Here is a 16,026-nt window from a genome sequence, read left to right on the forward strand (position 1 = left end):
TATAGTCTTAGTGAACATATATAAAAATGAAACAAAAAGGAAAAAGAAAGAAAGACCGTGAAGGTCGACATGTTATAGTTAAGAAGTATAAATCATTCGTAAAGAGAAAACGTATCTTCTGGAAACAAGGGACTGATGCTAAGAGTTTATTTTCCGGAATAACCGAGATAAGAATGGATGAATTCATTGAACTGATAAAAGAACATAATTGGGAAACGTTGGGTCTGTTTGTGTAAATTCCCAACCGTAGTATCACAATGCCATAAACAGGATGCTTGAGTGCCCACCTGGCTGTAGCCATGACTAATTTTGCACGTTGTTTTCAAATCATCATTGTCACGCGTGCCTTATGGAATAACATGGAAGTTCGGCCCGAAATCGACACCTTGACACCCAAATTTGTTTCGCCCCAGATATCAAGATTGGGGTTCCCATGATAAAAGACCCCTTTGAAACACAACCTTAGACCTTTTGAACCTTGGCCTATAAAAAAGGAATCCTCATTCCTTCCCCCGAAGCAAAGGACAGCGGAATCTCCTCAAGGGAGAGCAAATAGAATGCTAAAACCCGATTTCCCAAAGAAAGGGATGGGGAAGGAAAAGTGAAAAGAAAGAAAAGGAAGAAATGGAAAGAAAGAAAAAGAAAAAGATGAAAATAAAGAAAAAAAAAGAAAGAAAAGGAAGGATTCCCGATCAAAGATCGAAAGGAAGTAAAAAGGGAAAAGAAGCAATTCTCGATGAATGAAAGAAAGAGAACGGAAGATCTTCAGACCAGATAAATTTTCAGCAAGGTAAGTGACTGCCGGCAAAGGAAAACCCATTTTTGGTGTCTCTTCCCTTCAGATTGCCATTCAAGGTCGTTCTCGACTGGCGATATCCCACCCCACATGAACAAAGAGGAAAAGACCGAAACACCCAGCGTCCTCTCCAAAAACACAACCCTCGAGAAAATCCTATTGATCCGTGATCGTACGTGTGATCTCTGATTCGATGGGAAATCGTGTGCAAAATAAAGTCATGGTGCAGTTATGGTTTGGAAATAGGATAAAACACTTGCCTTGTGAGTTTTATACATTATGAGTGATTTATTTTCAGCTTAGCCCGATGTTTCCCCTGCATGTTCATTTGAAAGCTAAAAGTTGACGTCCTGCCCTTCATTCTCGGTTACAAGGAAGATTACCCTTGGCACAAGTATATTGTTTCTCTAAGATATGGCGCTCTCGCGAATGATTTATTTTTCTTTAGAAAAAGCATGTTTGCCTTTCAGGTGGAAAAACCCGGTGGACCGTTCGGTCCCGTCAACCCCTTTTTCGGAGTCCCATGAATGTTATTGCCTAGCGCTGTTCATGTCTCCTCCACCTTCGAGTTTGGAGCTGTGTTTCATGATTGCCTAAGTGCGGACCCTCAAGGCAATCCTCCATTCTCCCCCTTTTTCGAAGCTCCATGAATTGCGTTTTCGTTCATGTGTCCTCCACTTTCGAGTTTGGAGCTGTGTTTCATGATTGTCTAAGTGCGGACCCTCAAGGCAATCCTCCATTCTCCCTTTTTTTTTTCGGAGCCCCATGAATGTTATTGCCTAGCGCTGTTTATGTGTCCTCCACCTTCGAGTTTGGAGCTATGTTTCATGATTGCCTAAGTGCGGACCCTCAAGGAAATCCTCCATTCGCCCCCTTTTTCGGAGCTCCATGAATTGCGTTTTCGTTCATGTGTCCTCCACTTTCGAGTTTGGAGCTGTGTTTCATGATTGCCTAAGTGTGGACCCTCAAGGCAATCCTCCATTCTCCCCCTTTTTCGGAGCTCCATGAATTGCGTTTTCGTTCATGTGTCCTCCACTTTCGAGTTTGGAGCTGTGTTTCATGATTGCCTAAGTGCGGACCCTCAAGGAAATCCTCCATTCTCCCTTTTTTTTTGGAGCCCCATGAATGTTATTGCCTAGCGCTGTTCATGTGTCCTCCACCTTCGAGTTTGGAGCTATGTTTCATGATTGCCTAAGTGTGAATCCTCAAGGCAATCCTCCATTCTCCCCCTTTTTTGGAGCTCCATGAATTGCGTTTTCGTTCATGTGTCCTCCACTTTCAAGTTTGGAGCTGTGTTTCATGATTGCCTAAGTGCGGACCCTCAAGGCAATCCTCAATTCTCCCCCTTTTTTTGGAGCTCCATGAATTGCGTTTTCGTTCATGTGTCCTCCACCTTCGAGTTTGGAGCTATGTTTCATGATTGCCTAAGTGCGAACCCTCAAGGTAATCCTCCATTCTCCCCCTTTTTTCGGAGCTCCATGAATTGCGTTTTCGTTCATGTGTCCTCCACCTTCGAGTTTGGAGCTATGTTTCATGATTGCCTAAGTGCGGACCCTCAAGGCAATCCTCCATTCTCCCCTCTTTTCGGAGTCCCATGAATGTCATTGCCTAGCGCTGTTCATGTGTCCTCCATTATCAAGCGCGGAACCTCTGGTGACTGGGGAATATGTTCTTCTGTTGTTTTCCGGATCGGTTCCTTCGCTAGATATGTGTATATGTGTATATGTATATTATATTCGTTGTTCTTGTTGTTGTTTGTATTTTGTTTTGTGCAGAAGAAAAAAGAAGGAGTAGAGACGAGAGTTGTCATCACGGAAAGGGCAGGACGGACGAAATCAGTGTCCTATCTTTGCTTTCCTCTTATCTCCGATGAGAGGTAAGTAAAGAGGGGCAACTGTCATACCCTAATTTCGTCCGGGGATTATTACTTGATAACATGCAACCTCTGGTTAGCCGTTTTGAGATACTTGGCGTCCTTTGTTGCACAATAAATGAAGTCCTGAGACGTGTCAGAAATAAAAAGGAAGCAGGCTTGCGCGATCCGTGAAATTCCGTGATGTGGCGGAAATCGAAAAGATGTGTTTTTGCGCGATCCGTGAGTTTCCGTAACTTCTTCGAAAGCTAAAAAAGAGTAAATACATAATCCGTAAGGATTCGTAACCTTGCGGAAGGAAAATAAGTATCGTTACGAAATTCGTAAAGTTTCGTAACGTTACGAAAAAAGAATTACCAAAAAAAATAGAAGGGGGTGCATTTAGTAAAAAGGGGGGTAAAAATAGCAATCTAGCCCACTTGGGCCTTCCAGATCCTTCCTCCAGAAGGCTGTTGCTTCTGGAGGAAGCAACCTTGCTCGCCTGGGCGAGCTGGGTGGTAAGCTCCTCTCCTATTTTGCTATAAATAGGGGGAGGAGTGAAGAAGAAAAGGGTTCAGCCTTCTTGGCACTTCTCTCTCTTTCGAAATTGCTTAGGAAAATTATTTCCGTGAAGAAAATCCATGCCGAGGCGCTTCCGTAACGTTTCCGTGAGTAATTACGCGAAGATTCTCGACCGTTCTTCAACATTCGTCGTTTGTTCTTCGTTTTCTTCAGTCTTCAACGGGTAAGTACCTCAAACCGAGCTTTTTAATTCATTCTATGTACCCGTGGTGGTCCACATTTTGTTTCATGTATTTTTATTCTCGTTTTCATTTACTTTTTATACCCCATTTTGACGTGCTTAAGCCATTTATTTAAGTCATTTCTCGCTTAATCTAAAAATAAAATAAATTTCCACCGATCGTTTGAATTGTATCATCCGTTAATTTCGGTTAAAATGAATTCCGACCGTTCGGTCGTGCCGTAACCACGTTGGAAATCAAAAAAGAGGTAAAATAATAATATAATAATAAAAAAATACCTTTTAGTAAAGTAAAGCGAAAAATCAATCGAACGTTTTCTCTTTGGGATTTCTCATTCTTAATTGAATTGACTAATAACTAAAGTGAAACTAAGGCTAAAATCAAACTCGCCTAGTCAAGCTCGTCCACAAAAATAGGTTTTTTTGAAAGTTTATCATTTCAGTTTCTTACTAAGTAAAAAGGATCATTTTTAAGGTCCAACGCCTTAAAATGATCACCCCTCAAGTAAAAAATCAATCACTTGATTCACGCATAAAAAAGAACTACGTAGGTCTGATTTCCTCTTCGATGGAGGGTACGTAGGAGCAAAAGCCCCGCTTTTGTCGACCTCAAAAAATAAAAAGAAATAAAAGTTAAGGTAATACAATTTCCACAATTCTAAAAAATAGGCTGTTGTCCTTCGAGACAAACGTGAGAGGTGCTAATACCTTCCTCAAACGTAAATACAACTCCCGAACTTAGAATTTTCATTTTTGACCGGTTTCCTTCGGTTTTCCCGACGTTTTCCACAAATAAACGTTGGTGGCGACTCCGTGCATCTTTCCTCCTTTGGAAAGCGCACTCGTGAGCCTCGCCTTCACTCGCCCGCAAAAGGGCACGTTGCGACAAATGGGTATTATGTTTTTGCCCTGCTTAATTCAAACTAAAGTCAGATATTGAATGAAAACCCTTTTTCTAACCTTCATGTGATTTAAAATGTTATTTTTGGTGTTGAAAAGGCTAAAATGAGTTACAACTAGGTCATATTGGCCCGTCTCAAGGTTGAAGAAGGGTGAAACACATGTTGTTCCGTCGTTTGGTTTACTAACACTTAATGAACGCCCATTGTATATAAAAATGCAACGCTATTAGCAAACATGAATTCTGCTGATAAATCAGCAATTTTGTAGCGTTTCATGTAGCCTTGTGTTGCGAGTTTGAATCATGTCGTGTGTTTTCTTTTTCTTTTTGCCATTTTTTTAATGTTTTATTAAAAAAAACTTGTTATATATTATGATCTAGCTGAGTTTTGAACCCAAGTCCTGTTGGATCGAGTGGCCTCAGAATAATTAAGAAGGGGTGGTTGAATTAATTATTCCTAAACCTTTACTAATTAAAAATTACTCTTCTAAGGCTTTTACTAAATTGTTAAGAGAATGAGGAGTAGAAGAGAAACTTAACAGAAAGTAAAAGTGGAAATTAAATGCACAACAGAAAGTAAACGAGTAGGGAAGAAAGAGACAAACACACAAGAGTTTTTATACTGGTTCGGCAACAACTCGTGCCTACATCCAGTCCCCAAGCGACCTGCGGTCCTTGAGATTTCTTTCAACCTTGTAAAAATCCTTTTACAAGCAAAGATCCACAAGGGATGTACCCTTCCTTGTTCTCTTTGAACCTAGTGGATGTACCCTCTCTTGTTCTCAGTCAAACCCAAGTAGATGTACCCTCCAATGTGTTAAGACAAAGATCTCATGCTGTTAAACCTTTGATACTTTGTGAATAGGGATACAAAACAATTATCAGGCGGTTAGTCCTTTGAATACTTTTGTAATAGGGAATGGGAAGAATCAAAAGAATTATCAGACTGTGTTGTTTTGAATTCTTTGACAAGGGAGAAGGGAGACACAAAACAATTCAGGTGGTTAGTTCTTCGTTCTTTTGGAAAAAGGAGAAGAGAGACACAAAAAGAATTGAGGAAGTTAGTCCTTGGCGAATTCTTTTTGGCAAAGGGAGAAGAGAATGAAAAGATGAATAACACAAGTTTTCAAGGTTTAGAAAACCAGAAAACTTCAGAAAGCTTTTGGTACAAAGAAGAAGAAGAAGTTCAAAGAGATTCAAGGCTTGTAAAAGATTGATTGAATAAGTGTAAAAGTTGTATTGAAAAGAAAATCAAAGCCTTGCTTTTATAGACTCTTCATGTCTGGCCAAGAAGACCATTTAGAAGAGTTATAACTTTTAGAAAAAACTTAAAACCAATTTGAAAAAGTCAAAAACCTTTTGAAGAGTTACATCTTTTGATTTATTCAGAAACAGTCACTGGTAATCGATTATCAAATTAGTGTAATCGATTACACAAAGCTTTTATGTGAAAAGATGTGACTCTTCACATTTGAATTTGAATTTCAACGTTAAAAGGCACTGGTAATCGATTACCAAAACATTGTAATCGATTACAGCTTTTTGAAAATAATTGGAACGTTGTAAATTCAATTTAAAAACTTTTTCAAATCCATTTTGCTAGTGGTAATCGATTACAACAATATGGTAATTGATTACCAAAGAGGAAAAACTCTTTGGTAAACATGTTTTGAGAAAAAACCATGTACTATTCAATTTTTTAGAAAACCTTTTCATACTTATCTTGATTAAGCCTTCTCTTGATTCTTGAATCTTGAGTCTTGAATCTTGATCTTGATTCTTGAGATCTTGAATCTTGATTCTTGACTCTAAACTTTCTTCTTGAGTCTTGAATTCTTCTTGATTCTTATCTTGCACTCTTGAACTATTCTTGATTCACTTGAGTTGTTCTTTGATTGATCTTTGATTCACTTGAGTTGTTCTTTGATTAATCTTTGAGCTTTTTGTCATCTCCTTTGTCATCATGTTTTATTATCATCATTGTTATCATCAAAACACCTTTGAATCACCTTTGATTCACCATGAAGCTTTGCTTCTACAATCTCCCCCTTTTTGATGATGACAACTTCTAAAATCAAGAAACATACGCACACACTTTTTCCTTGTCGATCACTCACATAAATTCTCCCCCTTTGTTTTTGAATTTGTGCTTATCTTAAAATTAAATTGATTATGAATTTGTGCTTATCTTAAAATTAAATTGATTACTCATGTGAGTTCTTAATTTAATCCCATTTCTCTCCCCCTTTGGCATCAACAAAAAGCCAAAGTGCGTATCAAAATTTAAGTATGCAAATATAACTTAAACATTCATACAACATTCATGAAAAACCATCAATCAAATCATGAAGTAAGAACCATGAAGCAACAATCATAAATAGATTAACTATGAAATCCACATAGTCAAATAACATACTTGTTCAACCATACCATGCAAATAAGGAAATAGTAAATTGTTCAAATACCATAATAATATAGATTTATTTTGATAAGTCACTAACATCTATTAGTCCTAATTCTCTTCTAATGTTGTAGAAGGTATCTTTACTCAGTGGTTTTGTAAAGATGTCTGCAAGTTGATTTTTAGTATCTACAAATTCTAACACAACATCACCTTTTAGAACATGATCTCTAATAAAATGATGCCTAATTTCTATATGCTTGGTTCTAGAGTGAAGAACTGGATTTTTAAATATGTTTATAGCACTTGTGTTGTCACATTTTATGGGAATGTAATATAATACTATTCCATAGTCAGATAGTTGTTGCTTCATCCACAAAATTTGTGCACAACAGCTACCAGCAGAAATGTATTATGCTTCTGCTGTGGATAATGCTACACTATTTTGTTTCTTGCTATTCCAATAAACAAGTGCAGACCCTATGAATTGGCATGTACCACTAGTACTTTTCCTATCTGTTTTTGATCCAGCAAAATCTGAATCTGAGTATCCTACTAGGTTGCATAAAGAATTCTTAGGGTACCATAGTCCTAAACTAACTGTTCCTAATAGATATCTTATGATTCTTTTTACTGCCATTAAATGTGAAAACTTTGGATCTGATTGAAATCTTGCACACATGCATACACTAAACATAATATCTGGCCTACTTGCAGATAAGTAAAGTAGATATCCAATCATACCTCTGTATTGCTTTGGATCAACAGGTTGACCGGATTCATCTTTGTTAAGATAACAACTTGTAGTCATAGGAGTAGCCAAGTGTTTTGAGTTTTCCATTCCAAATATCTTAATGAGTTCTTTGCAATACTTTGCTTGATTGACAAAGATCCCATCATTTGTTTGTTTGATTTGTAGTCCAAGAAAGTAGTTTAACTTACCCATCATGGACATTTCGAACTCACTTTGCATGTCAATAGAAAACTCCTTGCACAAAGATTCATTAGTAGATCCAAAAATTATATCATCAACATAAATTTGTACCAACAAGATATCATTATCCTTCTTTTTTATGAATAAAGTGGTATCTACTTTCCCTCTAGTAAAATTCTTTTCTAATAGGAATTTACTTAATCTTTCATACCAAGCCCTAGGTGCTTGTTTTAAGCCATAAAGTGCCTTCTTTAATCTATAGACATGGTCTAGTTTTTGTGAGTCTTCAAACCCAGGAGGTTGTTCCACATATACCTCCTCCTGAATTAGACCATTTAAGAAAGCACTCTTGACATCCATTTGATATAGTTTAAAATTCATAATAGATGCATATGCTAATAACATCCTAATGGCTTCTAATCTAGCTACAGGTGCAAAAGTTTCTTCATAGTCTATACCTTCTTCTTGGTTATATCCTTTTGCTACAAGTCTAGCTTTATTCCTAATTACTATACCATTTTCATCCAATTTATTTCTAAATACCCACTTAGTTCCTATGATTGGATAATCTGAAGGTTTTTCTACTAATTCCCATACATCATTTCTTTCAAATTGATTTAATTCTTCTTGCATAGCTACTATCCAATGATCATCTATAATAGCTTAAAAATTTTAGGTTCTATTAATGAAACAAATGCCATATTATTGCATAAATCTTTAAGAGAGTATCTAGTTGTTACCCCTTTTTGAGATATCACCGATGATGCTATCAAGAGGATGATTTCTTGAAGTTTTCCATTCTTTGCGAAAATTATCATTTTCTTGTGCGGTGTCATCTTGATCATTCTTGTCTTCATCATTTCTCTTTCTTTTCAGATTTTTGTTTTAGAACAATCATGTAAACATTATTTTCTCTAAAACCTATATGTTCAATATCTTTGTCATGCTTATGCTTAATAACACATTTTTCAGAATCAAAAGATACTTTATATCCTCTATCACATAATTGACTAACACTTAGTAAACTATGCTTCAAACCTTCTACAAGCAACACATTTTCAATAGGAATAGAAGAACTCGTACCTATTTTATCGACTCCAATAATTTTGCCCTTGTTGTTATCGCCGTATGTAACATGTCCACTTTTCTTGGGGGAAATAGTTATGAATTTGGATACATCACCCGTCATGTGCTTGGAACATCCACTGTCTATGTACCATTTCTTCCATATAGAATCTTCTTTGTTATTCTCATCAGATTTTGTCATGAGACACAAGTTGACTTGGTCTTCATCATGATCTTGGAATAACCTTTTCCTGAAAATACTTTTGAAAGACAAAGAATCTAAAGAGGCCATTAATCTTGAAATTGTTAAACTTTCTACAAGAAACCTGCTCTAATACCACTTGTTGGATCGAGTGGCCTTAGAATAATTAAGAACGGGGGTTGAATTAATTATTCCTAAACCTTTACTAATTAAAAATTACTCTTCTAAGGCTTTTACTAAATTGTTAAGAGAATGAGGAGTAGAAGAGAAACTTAACAGAAAGTAAAAGCGGAAATTAAATGCACAACGGAAAGTAAAAGAGTAGGGAAGAAGGAGACAAACACACAAGAGTTTTTATACTGGTTCAACAACAACTCGTGCCTACATCCAGTCCCCAAGCAACCTGCGGTCCTTGAGATTTCTTTCAACCTTGTAAAAATCCTTTTACAAGCAAAGATCCACAAGGGATGTACCCTTCCTTGTTCTCTTTGAACCTAGTGGATGTACACTCCACTAGAACTGATCCACAAGAGATGTACCCTCTCTTGTTCTTAGTCAAACCCAAGTAGATGTACCCTCTACTTGTACCACAAAGGATGTACCCTCTACTTGTACCACAAAGGATGTACCCTCCAATGTGTTAAGACAAAGATCTCAGGCTGTTAAACCTTTGATACTTTGTGAATGGGGATACAAAAGAATTCTTAGGCGGTTAGTCCTTTGAATACTTTTGTATTAGGGAATGGGAAGAATCAAAAGAATTCTCAGACTGTGTCGTTTTGAATTCTTTGACAAGGGAGAAGGGAGACACAAAAGAATTGACGCGGTTAGTCCTTCGTTCTTTTGGAAAAAGGAGAAGAGAGACACAAAAAGAATTGAGGAAGTTCGTCCTTGGTGAATTCTTTTTGGCAAAGGGAGAAGAGAATGAAAAGATGAATAACACAAGTTTTCAAGGTTTAGAAAACCAGAAAATTCAGAAAGCTTTTGGTACAAAGAAGAAGAAGAAGTTCAAAGAGATTCAAGGCTTGTAAAAGATTGATTGAATAAGTGTAAAAGTTGTATTGAAAAGCAAATCAAAGCCTTGCTTTTATAGACTCTTCATGTCTGGCCAAGAATACCATATAGAAGAGTTATAACTTTTAGAAAAAACTTAAAACCAATTTGAAAAAGTCAAAAACCTTCTGAAGAGTTACATCTTTTGATTTATTCATAAACAGTCACTGGTAATCGATTACCAAATCAGTGTAATCGATTACACAAAGCTTTTATGTGAAAAGATGTGACTCTTCACATTTGAATTTGAATTTCAACATTCAAAGGCACTGGTAATCGATTACCAAAACATTGTAATCGATTACAGCTTTTTGAAAATAATTGGAACGTTGTAAATTCAATTTGAAAACTTTTTCAAATCCATTTTGCTACTGGTAATCAATTACAACAATATGATAATCGATTACCAGAGAGTAAAAACTCTTTGGTAAACATGTTTTGAGAAAAAACCATGTGCTATTCAATTTTTGAGAAAACCTTTTCATACTTATCTTGATTAAGCCTTCTCTTGATTCTTGAATCTTGAGTCTTGAATCTTGATCTTGATTCTTAAGATCTTGAATCTTGAATCTTGATTCTTGACTCTAAACTTTCTTCTTGAGTCTTGAATTCTTCTTGATTCTTATCTTGCACTCTTGAACTGTTCTTGATTCACTTGAGTTGTTCTTTGATTAATCTTTGAGCTTTCTGTCATCTCCTTTGTCATCATCTTTTGTTATCATCAAAACACCTTTGAATCACCTTTGATTCACCATGAAGCTTTGCTTCTACAAGTCCTAGAATATGTACATTCCTGAATAACCACCAAGTTGAAACATTTGTTTTTCTTTATAGTCTCGAGTTTTAGTCTTAATATTCCTTTTTTTTCTGGTTTGCTCATACAAAACAACATGCGATATTAGTCTCAAATTGTGAATGGTGAGCATGTATTTTGAACTTTGCAGTTTCCCAATATGTGAATATTTCTGACATTAACTGTGGTATTCTTGAATTAAGAGGAGACAATTATAAGATTTAGAAGGAGAGTGTTCTTCATTTGGGTTAGATGGATATTGATTATGCTATAAGGAAGAAAGAACACTGACTACTGAGACCAGCATTCCAGATGCGGTTGATCTTTATGAAAATACCAAAGGTTTAATAGTCTCTCTATAACGTTCATAAAAACCAACATTTATGCTGGTATCTGGGGTTCTATTGATCATTATAACAAAGTCAAGGATTTACTAAAGGCTATTGATGAAGCTCACTAAGACAAGAGGGGTGTGTGATTAAATTATGCGCATAAAGGACATAGTGGCTCAACATAAGGGCTTGGAGGTAACCATGTTAGGTTCTTTTCAAGTACACTACATATTATGCACTCTGCCTCAACAATATGTCCCTTTTAAGATCTCTTATAATACACACAAGGATAAGTGGTCTATTAATGAATTGTTGACTATGTGTGTTCAGGAAAAGGAAAGGTTGACAATGGAAGGAGGTGAGACGGTGAACTTGACTACTTCTAGTAAGAACAAGAAGAATTAAGTTAATCACAAGGGAAAAATTCCTACTCAGCCAATCATAATGAAGGAGTCAAAGTGTTTCTTTTGCAAGAAAAAGGGATGCATGAAGAAAGATTGCCCAAAGCTTAAGAATTGGCTCGAAAAGAAAGGTACCCCATTTATTTTTGTTTGTTATGAATCTAATATGGTTAATGTTAATCATAACACATGGTGGATTGATTCTGGTTCTACAATCCATGTTTCTAATACCTTATAGGGTATGAAAAACCTAAGGAGGCCAATGAGAATTGAGCAATGCATCTATTCAGGAAGCAAGATGAGTTCACATGTGTAGGCCGTAGGGATTTACAATTTAATTTTAAGCAGTAATTTCATTCTACATTTAGAAAAGACTTCTAATGTTTCTAGTTTTCCTAAGAACTTGATTTTTATTTCAAGACTTGCACCTTTGGGATTTTGCTTTAATTTTTCAGTTTCTAGTTTTACTTTGTCAAATAAATTTGAAATTATTAGTTTTAGTAAACTACATGACAGTCTTTACTCTATTAATTTACAAAACAAAGATTCTTATAGTTCTATGAATATTTTTGCTAGGTTAAAACGATGTGTTGCTAATGAGGATTCCTCTATGTTGTGGCACCGAAGATTAGGACATCTCCATTGAGAGAATTAAGCGATTGGTAAATGATGGTGTACTTAGTACTTTGGATTTTGCTAATTTTAAGACATGTGTGGATTGCATTAAGGGTAAGCAAACTAAAAGGTTTAAAATGGGTGCAAAGAGGACTTAAAACCTATTAGAAACCATTCATACAAATATTTGTTGTCCAGACATGGATGCAAGTAGCCTGAAATACTTTATCACCTTTATAGATGAATACTCATGATATATGTATCTCTACTTACTTCATTCTAAGAATGAAGCTTTGGACGTCTTTAAGGTTTTTAAGAATGAAGTAGAGAAAATTTGTGGAAAACAAATTAAGATTGTGAGGTCAGATAGAGGTGGAGATACTATGGTAGGTATACTGAAAGTGGACAAGCACCTAGTCCATTTTCAAAAATTTCTTCAAGATCATGGGATTGTTGCCTAGTACACTATGCCTAGTTCTCTAGATCAAAATGGTTTGGCATAAAGGAGAAATCGAACTTTAATGAACATCGTAAGAAGTATGTGGAGTAAAGCAAAACTTCCTCTGTTCTTGTGGATTAAAGCACTTTAAACGACTATGCATATATTAAATAGAGTTCTAACCAAGGTTATTTCAAATACACCTTTTGAGTTGTTCAAAGGTTAGAAACTAAGTTTGCGACATATACGCGTTTAGGGATGCTTGTCTGAAGTAAGAATTTATAATCCACAAAAGAAGAAACTAGACCTTAGGACTACTAGTGGTTATTTCATTGGATATGTTGGAAAATGCAAAGGGTATAGGTTCTATGGTCCATCGCACATCACTAGGATTGTGGAATCAAGAAATGCGAAATTTCTTGAAAATGACTTGATCAATAGGAGTGATCATTTTCAAGGCACTATTTTTTTTTTAAATATCACTATGAAACTCCACCGTTTGGATCAAGTGACAAATTGGTAGTCATTCACGCCCCTCAAGTTCAAGTGAGTGTTAGGCAACCAGTAATTGAAGTTCCACAAGTTACTAAAAATGATCATGTATATCAAGTTGTTGATGAGGAACAAGTTCCTCAACAAGATGATAATGCAACATTAAGAAGATCTACTAGAGCAAAAATGATGGCAATTCCTAGTGACTATGTAGTATACCTACAAGAATCATACTATAACATTGGAGCCAAAAATGATCCTGAAACATTTTCACATGCCATAAGTTCTAAGGAATTGAATTTGTGGGACAATGCCATGAAAGATGAAATGGATTCTATGGCATGTAACAAAGTTTGGGATATCATTGAGTTGCATGATGCTATAAAATCCATTAGATGTAGATGGGTCTTTAAAACAAAGAAAAACTCACAAGGCAAAATCGAGAGACATAAGGCAAGACTTGTTGCCAAAGGGTTCACTCAAAGAGAAGGAATTGACTTAAAAGATGTTTTTTCTCCTATGCATAAGAAAGACTCTATTCAAGTAATTATGGCATTAATAGCTCAATTTGACTTTGAGTTACATCAAATGGATGTGAAAACAAAATTCCTCAATGGTGATCTGGAAGAAGAGGTTTACATGAAACAACCTGAAGGATTCTTCTCCAATAATGGTGAACACTTAGTCTGCAAGCTTAATAAATACATATATGGATTGAAACAAGCCTCCTACCAATGGTATTTAAAATTTCATGAGGTTATTTCTTCGTTTGGTTATGAAGAGAATGTCATGAATAATTGTATATACCAAAAGGTCAGTGGGAGTAAAATTTGTTTTCTTGTTTTATACAAGGATGATATTTTGTTTGTTACTAATGATCAGGGTATGCTATATGAGGTGAAACAATTTCTCTCAAAAAACTTTGATATGAAGGATATGGGTTAGGCATCTTATGTAATAGGCATTAAGATCCATAGTGAAAGATCTCAAGGCATTTTGAGTTTGTCTCAAGAGATATATATCAGCAAAGTTTTAGAGAGGTTTAACATGAAAATTATTCATCGAGTGTAGCTCCCATTGTGAAGGGTGATAAACTTGGATTGAGTTAGTGCTTGAAGAATGATCTTGAGAGAGAACACATGAAAAATATTTCATATGCTTCAGCTGTTGGGAGCTTTATGTATGCTCAGTTTTGCACCAGACCTTACATTCCATTTGTTGTTGGAGTTTTGGGGAGATATTAAGGTAATCCAAGTGGTGACCACTGGAGAGCTACAAAGAAGGTAGTGAGATATCTTCAAGGAACAAAGGACTACAGTTTAATGTACAACCGAACTGATGATTTCGTGGTGATTGGTTACTTTGAGTCAGATTATGCTAGTTGTATTGATACCAAGATATCCACTTCTGGCTATGTTTTTTTGCTAGTTAGTGGAGTTGTATCTTAAAGAAGCACAAAGAAGACTTTGATTGTTACTTCCACTATGGAGGCTGCATTAGTTTCTTGTTTTGAGAATACCTCGCATGGTGTATGGATGAAGAGTTTTATATTTGGGCTTAGAGTTGTAGACTTTATTTCTAGTTCGTTAAAGTTGTATTATGACAACTTTGTTGCGGTATATATGGCTAAGAACAACAATAGTAAAAGTCGAAGTAAGCATATTGATATTAAATATTTAGCCATAAAAGTGTTGGATCGAGTGGCCTCAGAATAATTAAGAAGGGGGGTTGAATTAATTATTCCTAAACCTTTACCAATTAAAAAATTTCTCTTTTAAGGCTTTTACTAAATTGTTAAGAGAATATGGAGTAGAAGAGAAACTTAACAGAAAGTAAAAGCGAAAATTAAACGCACAGCGGAAAGTAAAAGAGTAGGGAAGAAGGAAACAAACACACAAGAGTTTTTATACTGGTTCGGCAAAAACCCGTGCCTACCTCTAGTCCCCAAGCGACCTGCGGTCCTTGAGATTTCTTTCAACCTTGTAAAAATCCTTTTACAAGCAAAGATCCACAAGGGATGTACCCTCCCTTGTTCTCTTTGAAACCCTAGTGGATGTACCCTCCACTAGAACTGATCCACAAGAGATGTACCCTCTCTTGTTCTCAGTCAAACCCAAGTAGATGTACCCTCTACTTGTACCACAAAGGATGTACCCTCCAATGTGTTAAGACAAAGATCTCAGGCTGTTAAACCTTTGATACTTTGTGAATGGGGATACAAAAGAATTCTCAGGCGGTTAAACCTTTGAACGCTTTTGTATTAGGGAATCGGAAGAATCAAAAGAATTCTCAGACTGTGTCGTTTTGAATTCTTTGACAAGGGAGAAGGGAGACACAAAACAATTCAGGCGGTTAGTCCCTTGTTCTTTTGGAAAAGAGAGAAGAGAGACACAAAAAGAATTCAGGCTGTTAGTCCTTGGCGAATTCTTTTTGGCAAAGGGAGAAGAGAATGAAAAGATGAATAGCACAAGTTTTCAAGGTTTAGAAAACCAGAAAACTTCAGAAAGCTTTTGGTACAAAAGAAGAAGAAGAAGAACTTCAAAGAGATTTAAAGGCTTTTAAAGGATTGATTGGAAAAGCAAAAGTATTCAAGATTGTTGTTAGAATGATTGATTGGAAAATGAAAAACAAAGCCTTGCTTTTATAGACTCTTCATGTCTGGTCAAGAAGGCCATTCAGAAGAGTTATAACTTTTAGAAAAACTTAAAACCCATTTGAAAAAGTCAAAACCTTTTTGAAGAGTTACATCTTTAGATTTTTCAGAAACAAACACTGGTAATCGATTACCAAATATGTGTAATCGATTACACAAAGCTTTTGAGTGAAACAATGTGACTCTTCACTTTTAAATTTGAATTTCAACGTTCAAGGACACTGGTAATCGATTACCAAAACATTGTAATCGATTACAGCCTTTTGAAAATATTTGGAACGTTGTAAATTCAGTTTGAAAACTTTTTCAAACTCATTTTGCTACTCGTAATCGA

This window comes from Glycine soja, chromosome 3, assembly GCF_004193775.1.
Source record: "Glycine soja cultivar W05 chromosome 3, ASM419377v2, whole genome shotgun sequence".
In the NCBI taxonomy this organism is placed as follows: Eukaryota; Viridiplantae; Streptophyta; class Magnoliopsida; order Fabales; family Fabaceae; genus Glycine; species Glycine soja.